This window comes from Harpia harpyja, chromosome Z (genome assembly GCF_026419915.1).
Source record: "Harpia harpyja isolate bHarHar1 chromosome Z, bHarHar1 primary haplotype, whole genome shotgun sequence".
NCBI lineage: Eukaryota > Metazoa > Chordata > Aves > Accipitriformes > Accipitridae > Harpia > Harpia harpyja.
This window is the reverse complement of record NC_068969.1, coordinates 49,794,675-49,795,238: the sequence shown is the minus strand read 5'-3', so window position 1 is coordinate 49,795,238 and position 564 is coordinate 49,794,675.

Sequence of the window (564 nt, the reverse complement as noted above, 5' to 3'; positions counted from 1 at the left end):
GCCCCGCCGCTCCCTCCCTCCGCCCCCCGCAGCGCAGCGCAGCGCAGCGCGGCGCATCCCCGGCCTCCCCCCCGCGGTGCTCGCCGCGGGTGGGGCGAGGCGAGGCGGGGCGGGGCGGGGAGCCGTCGTGGTGCGAGAGATGCTCTCCTCGCCTCCGCTCCACCCGCCGCGGCGGAGGATGCTCCCGGGAGCGAGGGTGCCGGTGGGAAGCTCTCACCCCGCAGCGGCGCGGGCGGGGTGGCGGGGCACGTCGAGGGGCCCGGAGGCACCACCTCTGCTCCGGTGCCGCGGGCTGTGTTAAGGCGGGCGAGGTTATACCTGCGTGTGGTCTCGCCACGTCTAAGTGCTAGCGGGTAAGCCGCTCTCGGTCTTCGCTGAGCCCGTGGCGTGGGGCTGATGCCACAGCCACGTCTGCCCAGGGCAGCACCCGGGGTGGGCACGCCTCTTTTCGAAGAGGCTTGAAAGCACAGCTTAAAGCGGGACGCATGCTGAAGCGCAGCGTGATGCCCTTGTCCCCAGGCTCCATCTGCTTTTCTTAAATTCCAAGCTTTTGTTCAGGTGAAA